Source organism: Bubalus kerabau, chromosome 12 (genome assembly GCF_029407905.1).
Source record: "Bubalus kerabau isolate K-KA32 ecotype Philippines breed swamp buffalo chromosome 12, PCC_UOA_SB_1v2, whole genome shotgun sequence".
Classification (NCBI taxonomy): domain Eukaryota; kingdom Metazoa; phylum Chordata; class Mammalia; order Artiodactyla; family Bovidae; genus Bubalus; species Bubalus kerabau.
Genome location: NC_073635.1, coordinates 55,196,175 through 55,217,641, shown reverse-complemented (window position 1 = coordinate 55,217,641; position 21,467 = coordinate 55,196,175). Strand labels below are relative to the sequence as shown.

At 43.0% G+C, this 21,467-nt stretch overlaps 1 long non-coding RNA gene across 1 annotated transcript in view; it reads right to left on the bottom strand.

The window, feature by feature from the left end:
- The window catches only part of LOC129624151 (uncharacterized), a 102,123-nt gene that overhangs the window by 67,010 nt on the left and 13,646 nt on the right, over nt 1–21,467 (bottom strand). The gene's annotated exons all lie outside the window — the stretch shown is intronic.

Sequence of the window (21,467 nt, the reverse complement as noted above, 5' to 3'; positions counted from 1 at the left end):
AGCATATGCTTCACGTTGATAAGAATATTTTTATTACTCACCAAGTTGACTTTGAAAACATTCAGGCTTCATTTGCAGAATTTAACACAGGATTTATACAAGCAAATAAATATTTATTTAGGTTGTCCTTTTGGCATGTTGGCACGGAGTGAGGCTGGTTACAAAATGTTAATATGCCAACTGCAATGGCGTTTCCAGATGGCACTAGTGGTAAAGAACCCACCTGCCCGTGCAAGAGACCTAAGAGACACAGGTTCAATTCCTGGGTCAGGAAGATCCACTGGAGAAGGAATGGCAACCCACTCCAATATTCTTGCCTGGAGAATGCCATGGACAGATAAACCTGGCAGGCTACAATCCATAGGGTCGCAAAGAGCAGAACATGACTGAAGTGACTTAGCACAGCACAGCACAATGGTGTTAGCTGAACTGGATGACCTGGCATTGCTATTGAAGTCTCAAGGCAGAAACAAGATATATTAAACTTTGGGAATTACAGCCACAGGACTCACTAGCAGAACTTGCAAAATACCACTGTGAGATTGCAAGGACTGTTTAGTTAGAATTCAGAATTTATGTTTCCCAGCCAAGTGTCTTAAGATGAAAAACAAACTTGGCATTGCTAAAACTCTTCTACCTGTTCAGACTTTCAGGACCAAGTACTCACAAGACTTTGCTGCTAAGTTGCTTCAGTCGTGTCTGACTCTGTGCAACCCCATAGATGGCAGCCCATCAGGCTTCCCAGTCCCTGGGATTCTCCAGGCAAGAACACTGGAGTGGGTTGCCATTTCCTTCTCCAATGCATGAAAGTGAAAAGTCAAAGTGAAGTCGTTCAGTCGTGTCCGACTCTTAGCGACCCCATGGACTGTAGCCTACCAGGCTCCTCTGTCCATGGGATTTTCCAGGCAAGAGTACTGGAGGGGGTTGCCATTGCCTTCTCCGACACAAGACTTTATGAGAATAAATTTATTTTTTTCACTTCATGCCTGTTAGAATGGATATTATCAAAAAAGACAATAAATAAGGTGTTGGTGAAGATGTGGAGAAAAAGGAACACTTTTACACTGTTCATGCAAAAGTAAGTTGATGCAATCACTGTGGAAAAGAGTATGAAGTTTCCTTAAAAATTTTAAAATAGATCTACTGTATGATTCAGCAATTCTACTTCTGGGTATTTTTCTGAAGAAAGTGAAAACACTAAAACATATTAAAAAGATATATGCATCCTTATGTTTATTGCAGTATTATTTACAATAGCCAAGATAAAGAGCCTAAGTGTGTATCCATGCTGCTGCTGCTGCTAAGTCACTTGAGTCGTGTCCAACTCTGTGTGACCCCAGAGACGGCAGCCCACCAGGCTCCCCCATCCCTGGGATTCTCCAGGCAAGAACACTGGAGTGGGTTGCCATTTCCTTCTCCAATGCATGAAAGTGAAAAGTGAAAGGGAAGTCGCTCAGTCACGTCCAAGTCTTCGCGACCCCATGGACTGCAGCCTACCAGGCTCCTCCATCCATGGAATTTTCCAAGCAAGAGTACTGGAGTGGGGTACCATCGCCTTCTCCAGTCTATCCATGGATAACTGTATAAATAAAATCTGAGATATAGATATACATCACATACACACACAGTAGAATATTATTCGGTCAAAAAAAATGAGGAAATCTTGCCATTCATAACAACATAGATAAACCTGAAGGGCATTATAGTAAGTGAAATAAGTCCATCAGAAAATAGAAATACCAGATGTCTTATCTGTATAATCTAAAAAACAAAACAAATAAAAAATACAGAAAAAAAAACAAACACATAGATGTGAAGAATAGATTGATGGTGGCCAGAGCAGAAACAGGGGTTGGGGAATGGGAGAAATGAGTGAAGGAAGGAGTCATTAAGTAAAAGAAAAAAAAAAAAAAAAGTAGCAATAAGCTGCATACTCACAAGAAGTAGAGAGATAAAAACATTAGGTAAACTTATTTATTGTGTGATGTGATGTAAAATGGTTTGTGGAAAATGTTTTTGAGACATCATACCTATGGTGGTAAGGAACTAATTTTGGATCTGGGCTCGTGCTGTGTGCTTAGTCTCTCAGTCACGTCCGACTCTCTGTGATCCCGTGGACTGTAGCTAGCCAGGCTCCTCTGTCTATGGGGATCTCCAGGCAAGAATACTGGAATGAGTTGCCATGCCCTCCTCCAGGGGATGTTCCCAATCCAGGGACTGAACCCAGGTCTCCCACATGGCAGGTGGATTCTTTACTATCTGAGCAACCAGGGAATAGTGACTATAGTGAAGTCGCTCAGTCGTGTCTGACTCTTTGCGACCCCATGGACTGTAGCCTACCAGGCTCCTCTGTCCATGGGATTATCCAGACAATAGTCCTGGAGTGGATTGCAACTTTCCTTCTGCAGGGGATCTTCCCAACCCAGGGATCGAATCCAGGTCTCCCGCATTGTAGACAGACGCTTTACCATCTGAGCTACCAGGGAAATCCAAGTTGGAGTTATAATAAATAACTTTAAATCAAAAAAAATTTTAAACAGAGTATGAAACTTCATCTTACAGAAAGATAACTAAAGATTTTATGGACGTGGATGGTTAAACATATGTGTGGGCCACTCACTGAATATTTAGTTGATATAAAAAAAAACTTGCAGAAAGTATTTCCTTATATGTATTTGTCCATAGTAGAGTTAAAGCTTTTAACCTGCAATCTGTCTAGTAATCAGAGAGATAATATTTAAGGAGAAAAATAAGAAAATAAGTAAGATGCCCAAAACAAACTGAAAATAAAATTTGTAATTCATGTGAAAAAAAGTATATAATTTCTCTAATACCAGGAGCTTCTAAATATCAGTAAGTAAAGACCAACAAAATGTAAGCAAAGTTTAGAAATAGTAAGTCACTGAAGAGTAAATATAAATATCTCCTAAAAATATGAAAAAATCTTCAATAAAGAATAATTTAAAAATGCTAGTTAAGCTATACTTAAATTCCATTTTTCACCTACCAGATTAGCAAAGTTTAAAAAGTTTTATGATGAATAGTGATTCAAGTGTACAGTGAATCAAGAATTAAGTTGTTCCTGGTGGCGTGAAAATGAATCCAAATTTCACGGAAAGCAATGGCAATATCTATCAAAATGTACGTGCGCATACTTATGGAAACTCCACCTCCAGGAATTCATCCAATGGAAAGAACTATGTGTGTGCAAAAAGATACCTACATAAAGATCATCAGGGCAACAACAAATTAGCAAAAGTTTGGAAATTGCAATCAGTTAAGACATCGCTTACATAAGTGACAAGTCATCTCAACCATGACAGCATTCTTGTTTATCTATCCAGTGATTATTGCCCAACATCTATTCTGGTTTGTGCGTGTGCACGTGCTCATCTGTGTCCGACTCTTTCACGACCTCATGTACTGTAACCCACCAGGCTCCTCTGTCCATGGGATTTTCCAGGCAAGAATAGTGGAGTGGGTTGCCATTTCCTACTCCAGGGGATCTTCCCAACACAGGGGTGGAACCCATGTCTCTTGCATCTCCTGCATTGGCAGGTAGATTCTTTATCACTGGCACCACTTACTGTGCTAACAGTCCATATTTCACTAATTCTCTCCCCAGCACTAGGATATATTAGTCATGAAGAGTGTAACTCAATCACGGTCATTCCATTCTCCCTGTTGGAATATAATAACATCTCCAGACCACTATTTCTGGAGGAAACCAGTGGCTGGGGGATGGGGACCGAAAAGAGATTTACCTTTCTCTAAAAGCATCTTTGAACTCTAAATTTTTCAATAAGAACACGCATGTGTAGAAAAAACTACAAAAAATTTGTAAATAACATCATCCTCCATTTTTTAATTAAGAAACTGAAACTTAAAAATTAAAATTTTAAAGGTTTTGAAAGCAGTAGCAGAAATGAAACTTCAATCTATGTTCTCTAGCTGTAACGTGAGTCCCAGCCATGGCCCAGCCTACCTGGATACAAGGTTTGCTGTTATTTGCTTTAATATCATCTCTTCTCTCCCCTGATGAATATGCAGCATGGTTTAAAAACTAATAACCATAAAGTCAGGCAGAAAGTTCACATTCTGTCTCTGCTACTCCTTGAGAGCTATATGAATTTAAGCAGGTAATGTATTTTCAAACCTCAGCTTATTCATTATCAAACAAAATAATAATGAAACCTCAGGGTTGTGAGAATTCAATTTCAATTGACCCTTGAACAACACAGGTTTGAACTGCAGGAGTCCATTCATATTCAGATTTTTTTCAACAAATATCACTCTCCCCTCCATTGGATGAATCTGCGGATGCAGAATCCTGGATGCAGAGAGCCCACCTTGGAACTTGAGTATGGAGTACCGATGGCTTTTGATATCCACCTCGGGTCCTGGAATCAATACCCCACGGTAACAAGGGAGGACAGTAGTTTAAATGAGATAAATTAGAAAAAGCCGTTAGTCTTGTGCTGGGCTTTAATGAGTGCTCTAATAGATGCTGGCTTCCCTGGTGGCTCAGACAGTAAAGAATGTGCCTGCAGTGCAGGAGACCCGGGTTCGATCCTTAAATTGGGAAGATCCTCTGGAAAAGGAAATGGCAACCCACTCGAATGTTTTGGCCTGGAGAATCCCGTGGACAGATGATCCTGGTGGGCTACGGTCCATGGGGTCAAAAAGAGTCAGACACGACTGAGCTACTAACACACGCTAGTGGATGTTGGTTGTAACATGCTCACTTAAAGTAGATTTAAACAAACTTTTGGTTCAAGAGCTTCGAAATTTCTCAGCACTTCTTAAAATAATCTGAAATACCACATGTGTTTGTGGGTGTGTTAGTCGTTTAGTCATGTCCTCAGCCACCAGGAAAGCCAAAATACTGCATAAAGGATCATAAAACTAAGACCAGAATGCGTGCTTGTGTACCTGCTAAGTAGCTTCAGTGTGTCCAACTCTTTGTGACCCCGTGGACTGTAGCCGGCCAGGCTTCTCTGTCCATGGGATTCTCCAGGCAAGAATACTGGAGTGGGTGGCCATTCCCTTCTTCAGGGGATCTTTCTGATCCATGCCTTGAACCTGAGCCTCGGTTAGAATAACTCCTTCTAAATTAGCAGAGAAGAGGACCCTGGGCAGTTTCTCACACTTCAGCTTTGCCTGAATACTGGAATTACTTGGAGTAACCAGGAGTTTTTTACACTCTTGATGCCTGAGTCCCACCTTCATTTAATTGGTTTGGGGTGCAGTCTGGACAACTGAATTTTAAAGTTCTAATGTGCAGCCAAGGTTGAGAACCGATGCCATAGACTCTTCATAAATCATCTGTTCTTAATTAACTTAGACCTATTCTCATCATGTTGGTAGAGGTTTTGAAAGCTTATATATTTCCTTCAAAGATTAGCAGCTTCCTCAGAAACAGAATTCTCTCTTTATTTTCTAATTGTTTTTTTAACCTCTGCCTTCTAGCTTTCATCTCATTAAGGGCCTAGTTGAATCTCTATCTTCTGTTGACTGATTGGCTATTAAAGATTGAAAACTCTGACAGCAGCTGGAAACCTCCCTCTTTTAGAGTTTTCTTCCTCAGATGATAACCTGCTTGGTGAGAACCAGATCCATGAGGTGGGGCACACAGCCATACTGCCATGGCTCCTTCTACAGGCAAATGTTGCAGAAATGGATTCCATTCCCAGCCAAAGCAGTATTTTACCTCTTGTTTTTCCTTTCCTCCCATTTGTTTCAACTTTTACTGAATTAAATAATGATATGGGCTTCCTTGATGGCTCAGTGGTAAAGATTCACCCTGCCAATTCAGGGGACACAGGTTTGATTCCTGGTCCAGAAAAGCCCATATCCCACTGAGGAACCAAGCCCATCCACTGTTGCTCACTAAGCCCAGCGTACTGAGCTGTGCTCTAGAGCCCAGAAACTACAACTGCAGAGCCCACATGCCACAACTACTGAAGCCCACTTGCCCTAGAGCCCATGCTCCACAAGAGAAGCCACTGCAAGGAAAAGCCCATGCACCACAACTAGAGAATAGCCCTGCTCGTCGCAACTAGAGAAAAGACCTCCCAGCAATGAAGACCCAGCACAGTCAAAAGTAAATACATAAATAAAATTATTTTAAAAATACAATAATGATGCATGTGAAACCATTCTCAGAAGTAACCAACTACTTTGATTTTCATTTCAGATGTTTAGGGAAGATGAACAGATAGCAGAAGAGCTCTGGATCTGAAGGCAGGATGTGGGTTTAAGCCCTGTCTACTGCCTATGCTGGACAGTCACTTTGCTTCATTGCCTGCAAAGTCCTTTCAGTCATGTCTGACTCTGCAACTCTGTGGACTGTAGCCTGCCAGGATCCTCTGTCCATGGGGTTCTCCATCCAAGAGTACTGGAGTGGGTTGCCATGTCCTTCTCTAGGAAATCTTCCCAACCCAGGGATTGAACCCATCTCTCTTTGTGAGGCCTCAATTTCCTAATGCAGGAGCTGAGTAATAATGATATAGGGTTGTTAGGATAATGGGATTAGGGGTCTGAAAAGCACTTTATAAAATATAAAGCATGTTTGAAATATTAATTATTATGATTGTGAAAGGAATAAGTGAAAACCTTAAGCAAATGATTAAATCAATTTTATATAACAATCATTTAGCATCCCTCTTTTAGATTAGAAATAATTTCCCTTAAGCCTTTCCTTGTTTGCCAGAATCGATCAGGTCTCACATCTCTGTCTAAAATTTAACTTGGTTACCATTATTCTGTATAGTCAAAGCTATGATTTTTCCAGTAGTTATGTATGGATCTGAGAGTTGGACCATAAAGAAAGCTGAGTGCTAAAAAACTGATGCATTCAAATTGTGGTGCTGGAGAAGACTCTTGAGAGTTCCTTGGACTGCAAGAGGTTAAAATCAGTCAATCCTAAAGGAAATCAACCCTGAATATTCATTTGAAGGACTGATGCTGAAGCTCCAATATTTGGCCACCAGATGTGCAAAGCCAACTCATTGGAAAAGATCCTCATGCTGGGAAAGATTGAGGGATGGAGAAGGGAGCAATAGAGAATGAGATGGTTGGACAGCATCATTGAGTCAACGGACCTGAGTTGAGCAAATTCCAGGATATAGTGAAGGACAGGGAAGCCTGGCATGCTGCAGTCCATGGGGTCACAAACAGTCAGACACGACTGAAAAACTGAACAACAAACCATTATTCCAAACATGGTAACATTTGTCATCTAAACACAAAGCAGGTGTGCCATTGCGGAGACATTCCTTTCCCCAGTGAACTCTTGAAGGAAGATATGATGAAAAAGCAAAAGGAAGGAAGCTATTAGGTATTAGCTCATTCATTCATTCTCCAGGTATGTACTAAGAATCTGCCAGCTTCTTGAGAGCCTGCTGGGTGGCAAGGGCCATATGAGGAACTGTGGTTGGAGTACCGACCAGGACCAGCGGGGAAACGTGATAAATGTTACAACTGAGAAAGATGGCAATCAGTGGCAGGAGATCTCACAGAGTCAAAATTTATAGAAGCAAAGCTTGAATTGGCCGCCCGAGGTGGGCTGGGCAGGATCGGTGCCTGGGCATGGAGAGCAGGAAGGTCTGGGTGAGAGAGCACGGTTCGTTAGAATAACTGAAAGAAGTTCAGTGTACCTGGAGCATGTGAGAGGGAAGGTGGTGAGAGAAGAGGCTGGAAAGGCAAACAGGAACCCTAAACCTTGGAACACCTGTCAGAGGATTTGGATTATATCCTGGGGGCATTGGGAAATCATTAAAAGATTTGAAACGAGAGTGATAGCATCAGATTTCTAGGGCTTGTGCTTGTCGGTTTTTCTCTGTTTGTTTGGTTACAGTGTGTAGCAAGCCTTTGAGAGGAGAAAGGAGGAGACTAGATGTAATACTCCATGGGAGAAATGCTTGGGATCTAGTCTTGTGTTGTGACAGATGGAATCAGAGAAAGGAAGGGAGCATTCTTTGTAAAACTCCAATCTGATGATGTCACTCTCACACTTGAGACTCTTCAAACATTTCCCATTGTTCTCAGGATAAAATTTCAAAAACTCTTAACATGGCTTATTAAAGGACCCTTCATGTTCTGGATGCCTCTTTCTGCCCTCTTACGCACTGACCCTCTCTGTTCCTTGTACCATTTGAAATATTTGAAAGAGTTTACCCATCTACTGCTCTAAATTCTTTGGACGTTGAGGTCGAACACACATAACCTGCCTAGAAACTTCATAGAAGTCATAACTGTTTCACTGAGGAATAAATGAATGACGTGAATGATTTGTATGTATCAATAAGACTCGTAGTTGATCAAACTTGGAGGGGAGAAGAATCCTAAGGATGAAACAAATGTTTCTGGCTTGAGTCACTGGTTGGTTTAGAGAAACTTTGGAGAGGAGGCAGAGAAGATGGTTCAATCTGACTTACACGAGTTTGAAGTAGTTGCAGTTTATCTAAAAGGAGATGCTAAATAAGCAATTGGATCTAAGTATAAACATATGCCAGATTCTGTGCCAGGCACTTTCACACATATTATCTCACGTAATTAACTAAAGCCAAATGTAGATTAAAAAAATTAACTATATGATTTAATTTTAAAGTAGGCACTACACTAATTGTGTTAATCCAGGCTATGAGTAGCCCACATCTATTCATCTAGGGAAATGAGCAATTTATCCCTGGAGGAGTTAAGAACTGTCTAACGATTTCAAATAGTTTCATTTCCAAAGTATTTGCATGGCACAATTATGGGAAGACTTAAAAACAAAAACACGTATATATGGGTGAATGAATAATTTTATTCCCATGGAGGAGTTTTAGCCTGTCCCAGTCTTTGGCATGAGTAATCATGGGGCCCAGCTCATATTAAATAAGCCCAACAGAGAGAAAAAGGAAAATGCCCTACCACATTCAGCTCAACCAATACTTGGCAACCTGTATTATCCTTGACACCTATCCCTGTAAGGGTTCTCCCTCCCTACTTTTGGCAAAGTATTAAAGGCCAGACCTGTGAAATATTTCCCCTAATTTACATATTTTATGCATCTTTGTTGCATCTCTAGGTACAATATTAGCATTCCAGAAAACATTTCCATTACATCCTTCAAACCTTCAGACTGTAAGTTTCCCAGCAATAGAAGTAAGCTATTTTACATATGGTAGTGAATATATCGGAGAAGGTAATGGCACCCCACTCCAGTACTTTTGCCTAGAAAATCCCATGGACGGAGGAGCCTGGTAGGGTGCAGTCCATGGGGTCGCAAAGAGTCGGACACGACTGAACGACTTCACTTTCACTTTTCACTTTCATGCACTGGAGAAGGAAATGGCAACCCACTCCAGTGTTCTTGCCTGAAGAATCCCAGGGACGGGGAAGCCTGGTGGGCTGCCGTCTATGGGGTCGCACAGAGTCGGACACGACTGAACCAACTTAGCAGCAGCAGTGAATATATATATCAATCCAATCTCCCCAATTCATCCCACCCTTCTCTTCCCCTCCCCTATGTCCACATGTTCATTCTCTACATCTGTGTCTGTATTTCTGCCCTGAAAATAGGTTCATCTGTACCATCTTTCTAGATTGCACATATATGCACTAATATATGATTTTCTCTTTTACCATATGTCTTTTGTGATATTTGTTTTTCTCTTTCTGAATTATTTTACTCTATGGGAACCTGCTATAAAGCCCAGAGAGCTCAGCTCAGTGCTGTGATGACCTAGATGGGTGGATGAGGGAGAGTGCGGGAAAGAAGTCCAAAAGGGAGAGGGTATACGTGTACATATGGCTGATTCACTTCATTGTACAACAGAAACTAATACAACATTGTATGGCAATTCTACATCAGTAAAATTAAAACAATTAAAAAAAGAAGAACTAAGCTCTTCGTTCCGTAAGGTTTTAAAATAAGGTTTTTCAAAGTATGATCTGAGGCCAGCAAACTGGAATCAACAGGGCTGCTTGCTTATAAGACGGATTTGGGTCCTTATCTCCAGGTTTACTAAGTCAGCATTTCTCAAGATGGGATCCAGGAATCTACATTTGGAAAAGGTTGCCCAGGTGCTATCTGTCACACTAAAGTTGGAGAATTTGGATATTTGAAGTAAGGTAGACAAATCTCACTATACATCTTGCTGTCAGAAATAGCTATGCTATACCTTCTCATGGAGAAGTAACATACTAGAACAATAGATACATTCAATAAATTTTTGAATTCAATAAAAATTTGAATTCACAAATGAAAATAAGAGGCTGACTCTTATTTGGACTCCAATAATAGTCCAATAATAATTGGACTCCTTGAAAGAAGATTTGAAAAGATTTTACCCACCTACTGTTGCCACTGGAGTAATTTCTGGAGAACAAATATTTTACACAGAACTACTAAATACCAGGTAAGTGTTCACTGATTACAAAAAAGTAAGCTAATTAAAGGGAGTGCTTTATAATTCAGGTATCTTATTGACAGTAGGGAAGATCCATGTTACAGAGTAACTCCTAGGTTATGGGAATTTTGTTTTTAGATTTTGCTTTCTGTTTTGTGCATATTTTTTGGTTTTTGATTAGGACTTTTCAAAGAAGTTTTCTGAAAGGAATGGCGGAATTGACTCACTGCATTAAACTCTTAGTTATTGCCCACAAACCTTCATTCAACATCTGTATAATTCTCAGAGAAAGACTGTATGTGTGTGTTTATATATATATATATATATATTTAATACTCAACCTAAATATGGATATTTAAGTGTGTTTAAAATTCTTTTGTTTTCCAAAACAAATAGACTGTTATTTGAGAGATGCTGGACAAATAAAGATATGTGAGACCTGATCTCTGCTTTTCTCTGCATTTTTTAAATTTGAAAAAGAGAAGGAAAAATCAGTTTTTGAAAACATTTTCATTCACAAAGCTTAGTCTTTTTTTTTTATTATTCAGACACTGAAAGGTTAATTTTTAAGTACTTTTCTTTGGCAAAGTAAATAGAAAATTCTATTACCCATCAATTAAACATAGGTAAGAAGTAACAGAGTTTGAACAGAGGAGGGGTATATATTATGCATGCAAGGAAAATTAAAACTTGAGATCTTGTAGCAGGATGCGTGTGCTTTGATGTACAAAAGAACCATTGTTTGTGTGGGACAAAACCTCCCCGGTATAGAAAGAGATAAAAAGGAGGGAGTTTCTAGCTGATTAAGGTCAACTGAGATCTATGAATAACATAAATGCTATTAATCTAGCACCAAATGAATCACAGGAGTACAGCGGGGCATGGTTATGTGGCAGAGTTCACGGCAGGAGTGTTTTATGTCACTTTGTATTAGATAATGAGCATATCCATCCAGATTCCTAAATACAATCCAAACTGGTGCAGAAGAAGCCTTAAGGAGCTGGAGAGAATAAATCGAAGAGCTAGATATGAAGTTCAGAAAGGTAATAGCGATGTTTAAAGAGTGCAGCAAGTTGAGATGTTTGCAGGCAACCGTACAATCTCACCCCTCAGAAACGGCATGAGAAAGGATTTGATAGTTGGATGGCGAGCAGCTTATCATGTATAATGTCACCTCCCTCTTTATGTCCTAGTTTAATAGAAGAGATGGAGACAGTAATGCCTTAAAAGACTGGATGCCGGAAAACATGGAATTCTTTTCCTCTGATGACTAATTTAAAATACAAAATGAGCTACTTCTTTCTTCAGGGAAACATTATAAACTCGGTAAGTAAGTATCATTCTTTTTTCAAAGTTGAATCTATCTAAATGTTTGAGAGTCCTTTTATCTAAGTCTTATTGAAATATATATTTATTTTAAATGTGTTTGTTTACGTATTGATTTACATTCCAGATCCATTTTTTCTTATTTTTTGCTCTTTATTGGAGTAGGTTGATTTACAATATTGTGTTAGTTTCAGTTGTACAGGAAAGTGAATCAGCCATATATATACCTACATTCACTCTTTTCTAGATTCTCTCCCTATATAAGTCATCGCGGGCTTCCCAGGTGGCACTAGTGGTAAAGAATCTGCCTGCAATACAGGAGACATGGGTTCGATCCCTAGGTCAGGAAGATCCCCTGGAGTAGAGCATGGCAACCCACTCCAGTATTCTTGCTGCAGAATCCCCACAGACAGAGGAGCCTGGCAGGCTACAGTTCATAGGGTTGCACAGAGTTGGACGTGACTAAGTGACTTAGCACTCACACACACACATGCATCTATAAGGCAGAGAAAGTCAACAGTTGCCAGCAGCCCCAAGAACCTGAGAAAGCAGCACAGGACTTCTCCCTCAGCCTCTGGAGGAAACCAACCCTGCTGACAGCTTGATTTCAGATTTCCTGGCCTCCAGATCGGTGAGAGAATGAATTTCTTAAAACATTGGTGTTTTAAGCCACACAGTTTGTGGTCCTTTGTGATGGTAACCCTAAGAAACTTAGTGATGCACAGAATTCATGCAAATGTCAAAACCCAGACTACAGTACCAATGAGCAGCTGGAGGAAACAAAAATGTGCTGTTTTTAACAAAATCCTCGATAAAGGGACCAAAGAATAAAGATGGGCTCACCATCAGAAGGGATTTTTGAGATCATCTAGTGTCATCCTGGAGCTTCCCTTGTGGCTCAACTGGTAAAGAATCTGCCTGCAATGTGGGAGACCGGGGTTCGATCCCTGGGTTGGGAAGATCCCCTGAAGAAGGGAAAGGCTACAGACTCCAGAAGCCTCATCTGGAAAATTTCATGGACAGAGGAGCCTGATCGGCTACCATCCATGGGGTCGCAAAGAGCCGGACATGACTGAATGACTAACACACACACAGTGTCCTCCTATTCATTTCACAGCTGAAGAAACCGAAGGAATCTATCCTTGGCTTCCTTTCTCCTTTGTCTCAAGTGAGATATAGATGGTCTGTTCTCATCCGGGCCGGAAATCTCTGTCTGGCTGAAACCCCAGATGATTCATCTGGATTCCCAGAGAGTGAGAAGTTCTCACCAGTAAGATGTTAGCTATAAAATGCATTTACTCTAGAGTACCACCCTGTAGGTGTTCTGTGCTTAGTCGCTGAATCATGTCCAATTCTTGCAACCCCGTGGACTGTAGCCCACGGAGATTTCTCTAGGCAAGAATACTGGACTGGGTTGCAAGCCTTCCTCCAGGGGATCTTTCCAACCCAGGGATCGAACTCAGGTCTCCCGGATTGCAGGCAGATTCTTTACCACCTAGTCACCAGGGAAGCCCAGGTCACAATGGGAGAAGCTGGAAATATGAATCCCTGTCTTTTAAAACACATCCGCAGTCCCAAATATGAGACCTGATACGTTGAAGCTGTAAGTAAAATCAAACAAGTATATTTTTGTTTCCTCAGGTTAAAACCAATGGCTCAGAACAAGGCAGAATAAAGGGAAACTGTACACTATTTCTATCTGTGGCATTTAAAACAAGGGCAGGATGTTGCTACCTGGCTGATAGCTGACCAATTGTATAAAACCAGAAAAGAAGGACAACACACACACATTATTTAATGATGCTGAAGGACTATAAAGGCAGTGAAAAGCTTGAGAAGGTCAAGATCCTTGGCAGAAGGAAAGTTAATTGAGGGGCTGGAGAGAAAGTGGCTGCTGAGATGCAGAGAAATTGAGCTCAACCAGTGAGACCAGCAGCTTCCCTGTTAGCTCAGTTGGTGAAGAATCTGCCTGCACTGCAGGAGACCCCGGTTCGATTCCTGGGTCAGGAAGATCCACTGGCGAAGGGATAGGCTACGCACTCCAGTATTCTTGGGCTTCCCTTGTGGTTCAACTGGTAAAGAATCTGCCTGCAATGCAGGAGACCTGGGTCCGATCCCTGGGTTGAGAAGATCCCCTGGAGGAGGAAACGGTTTCTCACTCTAGTATTCTGGCCTGGAGAATTTCATTGACTGTATAGTCCATGGGGTCACAAAGAGTCAGACATGACTGAGCGACTTTCACATACATACAGTGAGACCAGCGAGCAGTCTCTTGCATCAGGCGAGTCAAGACCATCAGGAGACCCAAGATGCAAGAAGCTAAGATCCTAGATGGCTTCCCTGGTGTCTCAGTGGTAAAGAATCTGCCTGCACTGCAGGAGACCCCGGTTCGATTCCTGGGTCAGGAAGATCCACTGGCGAAGGGATAGGCTACGCACTCCAGTATTCTTGGGCTTCCCTTGTGGTTCAACTGGTAAAGAATCTGCCTGCAATGCAGGAGACCTGGGTCCGATCCCTGGGTTGAGAAGATCCCCTGGAGGAGGAAACGGTTTCTCACTCTAGTATTCTGGCCTGGAGAATTTCATTGACTGTATAGTCCATGGGGTCACAAAGAGTCAGACATGACTGAGCGACTTTCACATACATACAGTGAGACCAGCGAGCAGTCTCTTGCATCAGGCGAGTCAAGACCATCAGGAGACCCAAGATGCAAGAAGCTAAGATCCTAGATGGCTTCCCTGGTGTCTCAGTGGTAAAGAATCTGCCTGCAATGCAGGAGACCTGAGTTCAATCCCTGGGTTGGGAAGATGCCCTGGAGGAGGGCACGGCAACCCACTCCAGTATTCTTGCCTGGAAAATCCCATGGACAGAGGAGCCTTGTGGGCTACGTTCATAGGGTTGCATGGAGTCGGACACCACTGAATCGACTTAGCATGTGCACACACACAAGATCCTAGAGAGAAGGGAAGTGCAGGAAAATAAGCCACTTTTGCTCTCGAGTTATTCGTCCATTTGTCTGTGGTGCAGGCCAAGAAATGGGGAAGCAAATCCAAAAAGTGCTTTCTCTGCTAAGCAGCTGAAACACTAAGGAGGGCTACTGGCAGTCTCACTGTGCTGGGAGATTAAAAAAAAAAAAAGTATAGCAGCTGCCAATGTGGAGATGCTCAGGCAGTCATTTCAGGGTTTCATGTGAGATGTCCTATACTTTTGAAATAAATGCAAACCTCAAGTAAAGAAGCCATAAAGATTGGAATTTGGGCTCAAATCAGCTTGTCCCCTAATTGGACTAAGGGGATCTGCTCCTCTAACTGCCTTCCAGAAGTTAAAGAAACTCTCTGGAGAAAGAGAATATCTTCGAGACCTTCTGCAGTTTTTCATACATGAGCTCCAGGCTTCCCTGGAAGATGGTCAGATACACTTGAGAGAGAGGACTGCTGCTGCTGCGTCGCTTCAGTCGTGTCCGACTCTGTGAGACCCATAGACGGCAGCCCACCAGGCTCCCCCGTCCCTGGGATTCTCCAGGCAAGAACACTGGAGTGGGTTGCCATTTCCTTCTCCGATGCATGAAAGTGAAAAGTGAAAGTGAAGTCGCTCAGTCGTGTCCGACTCTTCACAACCCCATGGACTGCAGCCCACCAGGCTCCTCCATCCATGGGATTTTCCAGGCAAGAGTACCGGAGTGGGGTGCCATTGCCTTCTCCGAGAGAGAGGACTAGGAGGTAAAAAATCCATCATGGAACCAGACCCAGTTGCGATTCAGATATCAAAGTAATCAGGCTCAAACTTTAAGACCTGAGCAGATGTCCACCTTCCTTCACCACAGACAGTTCCTAAAGGATCACAGACTAACTTTTAGTGAGTGAAACTAGAATGAGACCTGGCTAAGCATCTTGGTGACTCAGAAACGGGCTTTTCCTCTGAAGACAGTAGTTCTGTATGGAGTGGCCTTGAGGGAAGAGGATGGAATGCTGACCATTGCCCCAGAGACTCAGTCCTTTACCCCTGAGGGGTTACTCACATGAAGCCAGTATTTCCCAAAACACCTAGAGCCCTGAATTAGGACACAGCACTAGAATTTTTAAATAGTAAAGCTGAACTGATTGAAAGGATAGGAGAGGATGGACTGCGTTCATGGGCAAGTGAAGAACAGGAGCTCAGAATAGCAAGGATGAGTTTGCTGTGAGTGGCAGTGAGGCTCAAACCTTGACACAGGCTGTGAGAAGAAAGAAAATGAAGTTCCCCTGGACTTCGCTGGCAGTCCAGTGGTTAAGAATCTGCGCTTCCAATGCAGGGGGCACAGGTTCAATTCCTGGTCAGGAAACCAAGATTCCACATCCCATGCCCTATGGCCAAAAACTAAATAAATAATAAAATCAAAAATGAAAATGAGTTCCTGCGTAGAATTAATTATTATTCCTTTATTTTTATTCATCAGAAGCTGGGAGAAAGTGGGAGAAGGGGCTTTGAGAATTTTAGTTCCCCTTTCTGTCTCATACTGCCCCCACACTCGTGAAGTTGCAAATTAAAGAATTAATAAAATTAGGACAAATCTCTCCACTACCTGTGTGTGTGCTAAGGCGCTTCAGTCATATCCAACTCTTTGGGACCCTGTGAACTATAGCCTGCCAGGCTCCTCTGTCCATGGGATTTTCCAGGCAAGAATACTGGAGTGGGTTGCCATGCCCTCCTCCAGGGGATCTTCCTGACTCAGGGATCAAACCTGTGTCTCTTACATCTCCTGCGTTGGCAGGCAGGTTCTTTACCACTAGTACCACCTGGGAAGCCTCCATTACCTAACTCAGTGTAATTGTTTTGTTCTTTTCTGTCTTGTTTCTTCTTCTTGAGTTCCTTCCTTGCATATTGCATTTTATCCTCTCTCCTTAAGGTGCCCAAAAAGCTATGCGGCTACCCCAAACTTACCCCACAGTCCTGGCACAGGGTTAGCCCTGAGGAACACTTCTGGGACCACAACAAGAAGGTGGAAAAGTAAGTGAGGGGCACTGACTTTCCCCACATGCAGCATCAGGCAAGCTCAGAATGGAGGCGAGGCTCTGATGCTGACCAGTGCCCACCTGGTACCATGGTACCAGGACACTTAACAGGCTCTGCTCTGGTCCCATCTGTGCTCTGCTGTCTGCAGGCTTTAAACCAAGGACAGGGGTTTTGCCTTCTCTTTCCCTTCTGGCTCAGCTGGTAAAGAATCCACCACCAATGCTGGAGATGCAAGAGACAAGGGTTCAATGCCTGGGTGAGGAAGATCCCCTGGAGCAGGAAATGGCAACCCACTCCAGTATTCTTGCCTGGAAAATTCCATGAGCAGAGGAGCCTGCTGGGCTATAGTCCATGGGGTCGCAAAGAGTTGGCCACGACTGAGGGCATGCACACTCTCACAATCCCTTCCCGTAATGACTGTTAGTGGTGAAGCAGTTAAGGCAGGATTCCTCCTCTTGGCTGGAACTTCGCATTTTTTGTTGGCACTGTCTCATCCCCAGAGACAATAGCAGATTGTGTGCGGTGTTCTCAGAGGGATCTTGTCCTGGCAGGCAGGCTTCCAGTCAACACGCTTAACATCCTCTGCAGAGACCGTGCCTTGTTCCAACCTGACTTTCAAGTGTCTTTTATAAAGACAATCATTCCAATCACAACGGGCAACTGCGTGAGGAACTTGCACAAAACTGAAAGCAAAAATCTTCCTAAGAGAGTCTCAGGGAGGAGCAGAGAAAAGGAGGATGCTCAAAAGAGGAGTGGAGGCAGCCTCCACTGAAATCCTGGGATCCAGATGCTCCTGACACCCTGTCTGTTCCTGGATTAGAAAAAGCCCTTTCCTTTCTCATACCTCTGACCCGGTTCGCAGTCCTAAAACGGCTTGCTCTTGGGTAATCTTAACCACAGCCATCACCCAGGTGAGGGGCTTTCCTGGCAGGAAGGTGAAGAATTTCAAGCCATGCAGAACTTCCGACCAGGGCCCGAGGGTCTGGGTCCCCAACCAGCAGCCACACCCTGAAACCACAGACCCTCCTCCACTGTCAGGTGGCCCACTGTCCCCTCACCCCTCCCAGAGTCAGAGGTGGTGGGGAGCACCATGCAGATAACCTCCAGGAAAGACTGCCTCAGGGGACAAGAAATCTGAACTAAGAGAAACAACCGTAGAGTCACAGTTCATAAAGCACAAAGTATTCTGGACTTCCATGTCTCAAAAATTGATGTGGAAGACAGATTTTAAAGATAAGATGGGGAGGGAGGTGGGAGGGAGGTTCAGGATGGGGGACACATTTACACCCATGGCTGATTCATGTCAGTGTACGGCAAAAACCACTACAATATTGTAAAGTAATTAGCTTCCAATTAAAATAAATAAATTAATTTAAAAAAATAATAAAGATAAGGAGACAAATTCATCAAGGTTAAGAAGCTCACTAGAGGTCACATGGCTTGCAAATGACCCAACTGGTTATAAACATGAACTTTCTGGGGGAGAAAAGACAAATCAATCATGCAGAAAAATTCCAGATAATTTATGGAGATGCTCAAGGGAGGTGGAAGAGAACTGCCCACTCCATATGTGTGGGCAGTACATGGTGAGAACCTTCCAGGAGGATGGCATGGGCGCATGGGGGTAACTGCACTGTGGAGAAACTGACAAAGCCTCAGCCACTAGCTGGTCAAGGTCAATGTCAACTGAGATAGATCATGTAGACAGTATGTACCTTTTTTTGGTGGGGGAAGGGGAGGAGAGAAGCAGGGTCCTTCATAAGGGTCTAGTAGATATAGTGGAGGTGGAGGTGAAGTCCTAGGCCTAGGCCTAGGAAAAGGCAGAGGTGAGGCAGAGGCCAGGCCTCCCTGACTCCCCCCAGCAAGCCATCTCCTATCTCAGATTCCTCACTCCAGCCTCCCCCTGCCTCTGGGAACACAGAGCAGCAAGAACTGCCATGCAGGACCCTCCAGGGTCCCCACTTAGAGCACAGCACAGGATCCAGGAGGCTCCCTCCCCATTGTGGGAGATCAGGGGGAACTTGGTGTCCCGCTCTCTACCAGGATGAAGTGGGGAAGCTCTCTGTCCTCCAGAAGAGAATAAACTCTTGTTCTCTGTGAAGGGGGAAGAGAGAGTGGGGCTTTGCCTCTAAGCAGAACCTAGAAAGAGGCCAGAGGTGGTGCCCCCAGAGGAGATTCTCAGATGCCACTTTCACACTTGCAGTGTCTCCACTTTCCCTTCCCATCGACTCTAGGGAGCAGCTCAGAGTCTGGGCCAGAGTGACTGATGGGAAGAGGGGATCTGCTCCAAAGACATCTGTGGATTTCAGAGTGGAAGTTTCCCCGACACCAAATTCACCTCTATATACACAGGGCAGTAGTCCTGTATGGATGTGAGAACTGGATCATAAAGAAGGCTGAGCACTGAAGAATTGATGTTTTGAATTGTGGCGTTGGAGAAGACTCTTGAGAGTCCCTTGGACTGCAAGGATACCACACTAGTCAATCCTAAAGGAAATCAACCCTGAACGTTCATTGGAAGGGCTGATGCTAAAGCTCCAATACTTTGGCCACCTGATGCTAAGAGCCAACTCATTAGAATAAGACCTTGATGCTGGGAAAGATTGAAGGCAGGAGGAAAAGGGGACAGAGGATGAGATGGTTGGATAGCATCACTGACTCAATTGATATGAGTTTGAGCAAGCTCCGGGAGATGGTGAAGGACAGGGAAGTGTGGTGTGCTGCCGTTCATGGGGTCACAACGAGTCAGACATGACTAAGCGACTGAACAACAACATACCTACCCAGGGCAGCACCCTGGTGGGAGGGGAGCAGCTTCAAAGGGACTAGAAAGAGTAGCCACCCTTGGGGCTAAAGAACTGGATGGGGCCAGCCAGTTCTGGGAGGCTGGGCAGTATGTACCCTTGATTGGATGTGACGAGAGTGGCACTTTACCTCTGTGGTCTGCCTCCCAAAAACCCATCACCCCAGTCTAATCATGAGAAAAACAGACAAATTCCAACTGAGGGACATTCTACAAACACTTGACCAGCACTCTACAAAACTGTCGAGGTCAGCAAAGACAAGGAAAGTCTAAGAAACCATCTCAGCCTAGAGGAGCCTAAGGAGACACGATGATTAGAGTTACTGTGATGTTCTAAATGGAATCTAGATGGAAAAGGTCATGAGGTGAAAGCTACGGAAATCTGAAGAAACTGTGGACTTTGACGTTGTGGTACACATGTACAATGGAATAAAAAAGAATACGTTTGGGTCAGTTCTAATGAGGTAGATGAACCCAGAGCCTATCATAGACTTAAGTAAGTCAGAAAGAGAAAAACATATATTAACACACATGTATGGAATCTAGAAAGATGGTACTGATGAACCTATTTGCAGGGCAGCAACGGAGATACAGATATAGAGAACAGACTTATGGACATGGGCAGGTGGACGAAGGAGAAGGTGGAACAAATGGAGAGGAGCATGGAAGCATATACACTACCATATGTAAAATAAATAGCCAATGGGAATTTGCCGTATGACTCAGGGAACTCAAACTGGGGCTCTGTAACAACTTAGAGGGGTGGGAAGGGGTGGGAGGTGGGAGAAAGGTTCAAAAGGGAGGGGACATATGTATACCTGTGACTGATTCATGTTGATGTATGGCAGAAACTTATACAATATTGTAAAACAATTACCCTTCAATTAAAAATAAATACATTAAAATAAATAAATAAATATAAATGATGGACTTCAACTGATAATGTATCAACAGTGGTGCAAGAACTGTAACAAATATACCATACAAATATAAGATGTTAGTAACAGGAGAAACTGTGTGCCCAGGATACAAGAATGAATGCTTGGTAGTGTCTTCTCAATTTTTCTGTAAATCTAAAACTGTCCAAAAATTAAAATTTCATTTGACTAAAATGCCCAACATCTCTGCATAACCTCTTTCTATAATAACACACAATTCTGTGTCTTATTAAGCAAGCATTTTCTTGGTATGTAACTCAGTTGATTAAGTCTAGCTCTCTGACCAGACGTTAGATTCTGAGAAGGCAGGGATCATGCCTGTTTGCTGCTGCTGCTGCTAAGTTGCCTCAGTCGTGTCTGACTCTGTGCGACCCCATAGACAGCAGCCCACCAGGCTCCCCCATCCCTGGGATTCTCCAGGCAAGAACACTGGAGTGGGTTGTCATTTCCTTCTCCAATGCATGAAAGTGAAAAGTGAAAGTGAAGTCGCTCAGTCGTGTCCGACTCTTAGCAACCCCATGGACTGCAGCCTACCAGGCTCCTCCATCCATGGGATTTTCCAGGCAAGAGTACTGGAGTGGGGTGCCATTGCCTTCTCCACATGCCTGTTTACTGGGCATCAGATCTCTGCAACTTGGCACAGTGCCTAGCACATAATAGGAGTTCAATAATGCTAAATGAATTATACTAGTTCCAAGGGTATTTAGAGCAGCTTTCTCTAAACACATTAAATTCAAACATTCAAGCCCAGGTCAGGAAGAATGTTAAAATATTTAAAATATCAAAATAAGAAAATAGGATCCCAGTAATTTCATTTAAGATGTTAATTTTGATGATAAAAGATTAACATGGACATATAAGGACAAAGTACAAACTGTATGATCCAGCAATGTGACTCCTGGGCATACATACTGAAAAGATGAAAACTCTAATTCGAAAAGACACACGTACCCCAGTGTTAATAGCAGCACTGTTCACCACAGCCAACACATGAAAGCAACTCAAGTGCCA